General features: G+C 57.9%; 1 non-coding gene across 1 annotated transcript in view; it reads left to right on the top strand.

Moving 5' to 3' along the window:
• Positions 1–2,496: 2,496 nt before the first annotated feature.
• Positions 2,497–2,500, top strand: part of LOC126435213 (small subunit ribosomal RNA) — a 1,910-nt gene continuing 1,906 nt past the window's right edge. Inside the window, exon 1 of the ribosomal RNA XR_007579770.1 lies at positions 2,497–2,500. This exon is cut by the window's right edge and continues 1,906 nt beyond it. This is a non-coding gene — a ribosomal RNA (small subunit ribosomal RNA).

A 2,500-nucleotide genomic window follows, 5' to 3' on the forward strand; every position in this document is an offset into this window, starting at 1 on the left:
TTGCGCCTTAACCTAACCTATGTTGCGCCTTAACCTAACCTATGTTGCGCCTTAACCTAACCTATGTTGCGCCTTAACCTAACCTATGTTGCGCCTTAACCTAACCTATGTTGCGCCTTAACCTAACCTATGTTGCGCCTTAACCCAACCTATGTTGCGCCTTAACCCAACCTATGTTGCGCCTTAACCCAACCTATGTTGCGCCTTAACCCAACCTATGTTGCGCCTTAACCCAACCTATGTTGCGCCTTAACCCAACCTATGTTGCGCCTTAACCCAACCTATGTTGGGCCTTAACCCAACCTATGTTGGGCCTTAACCCAACCTATGTTGGGCCTTAACCCAACACACGTTGGGCCTTAACCCAACACACGTTGGGCCTTAACCCAACACACGTTGGGCCTTAACCCAACACACGTTGGGCCTTAACCCAACACACGTTGGGCCTTAACCCAACACACGTTGGGCCTTAACCCAACACACGTTGGGCCTTAACCCAACACACGTTGGGCCTTAACCCAACACACGTTGGGCCTTAACCCAACACACGTTGGGCCTTAACCCAACACACGTTGGGCCTTAACCCAACACACGTTGGGCCTTAACCCAACACACGTTGGGCCTTAACCCAACACACGTTGGGCCTTAACCCAACACACGTTGGGCCTTAACCCAACACACGTTGGGCCTTAACCCAACACACGTTGGGCCTTAACCCAACACACGTTGGGCCTTAACCCAACACACGTTGGGCCTTAACCCAACACACGTTGGGCCTTAACCTGCTCTGTAATTGTCATACGACGCGTTAAATTAGTGTAGTGTTGCCTAACTGCAACCCCCGCAATATAGTTTGCTACTCGCACTGCCCGGTCCCCAGTGTATCGCTTCATGTTAAACACCTTGCAGCTATACACTGTAATGTGGATGGCAGCAGGACGTACATGCTCAATGCCCTTTGCAGTTGTTCATTGGCATTTGCAGTTGTTCATTGGCATTCGCATGGCGAAGCACTTAGCCTACGCTGTGGTACGGCCTGTGTCAACTGTCCGCTGATGTTGTACGTCCAAATCACACACTGTACTGCACATTGGTCCTCATGTACTGAATGATACATCGTGGTACATGTGACCGTACAACGACTGCGCCAACAACGGCGAACCATGCGGTCCAAATGTTGTGCACTCAGCTACGTGTCGTCTCCCTATAAGAGCTGGATTGCAGTGTGGTATGCCCTGGATGGCGATCAGCATGAGCCGTCTGTTGATGTAGTGGCGCGTGTTGTCAGACGTAGTCGTCTCTTCTCACACACCGTGATAGCATGGTGCACTGCGTTCCACATCTGCGACATGCGACAGAGGCCGGTTGACAGTCGTTCGCGCAATGGACATCGCATACGTACGGGGGCCACCTTCCACGTGTTCGCGAAGCGTGCACATGTTGTTGCGTGTATGTGGGCAGACATAGTGTGTCGTGACACCTGACACAGGCATGCAACAATCGTTGAATTTGCAAATGGCGATGGACGCCTACGTTTGCTGGTGACGTTACGCAAATGAACAACTGGTAAACCGTTGTGGTGCGGTTGTTCTCGCTAGAGGTGAATCAGTGATGGCGACGATCGGTTGAGCTACCAACCGGTTGTTCCAGCGATACCCACCATGCCCACGAACGTGAATGGCATCTGGGTGTGAAGCGATACGCGGCGGTGGCTGGGTGGGACCGTCCCCGGCCGGTGAGGGGGGGCCTCCCGGCGTGCTGGCCGCGCGGTGCGTGGGCGCACGCGCTACAGCCGGCTGGTGGGGGCGGCCAGTGGCAGGCGCGCCGGCCGACGGAGGCGGCAGGCGGCGCAGCTGCGCGCCGGCGCACCCTGCACGCGGCGCCGTGCGGCCAAAGTAGGTCCTCGCGGGCCCGGTGCGAAGCGCGGTGGACATCTGCAGTGTGCTGGTCCGATTGAGGACTGTGTGCGCTGAGGATGCGCCGCCGCCCGGCGCTCGGCGCCGCGACGCCGTCTGCTGCTCGGTCGCCTCTGCGGTTCTCGCAGGTGGTTTGTATCGCAGCTGTGCGGACGTGTTGGCGCGTGCGCTGTGCTGGGAGAGTTCGCTTCGGCACCCAAGTGGGGCTTTTGTCCTTCTGTGGCGCTGGCGTTGGAGCTGCCGGTCACCGTAGGTGGCGCGTGTTGTCTCCCGCCGGCAATGCCACGACAGCACGCTCCCGGGCCTCTGTCGGCAGCGGCAAGCTCAGTTGGGAGCACGGGTGGTCGCACCTAAAGCGTCTACTCGCCAAACCCCGGGCGATTGCGCCTCTCTCGAACCCGACCAAGTACTTAGGACGGCGCTGCGCGCCGCCGGGACCTGAGAGGGTTTCGAGGTGTATGGTGCAGGGGAGCTCAGCCTCCTCCTGTTTGCAGAATAATTGAGCGGACGCTTGCGTGTTCGCGCGGGCCCCCGGGACACACTCCCGGGCGGCCGGCTGCTCAGCTCTAGTTGACGCAGCTCCC

This window comes from Schistocerca serialis, unplaced genomic scaffold (genome assembly GCF_023864345.2).
Source record: "Schistocerca serialis cubense isolate TAMUIC-IGC-003099 unplaced genomic scaffold, iqSchSeri2.2 HiC_scaffold_1198, whole genome shotgun sequence".
Taxonomy (NCBI): Eukaryota; Metazoa; Arthropoda; class Insecta; order Orthoptera; family Acrididae; genus Schistocerca; species Schistocerca serialis.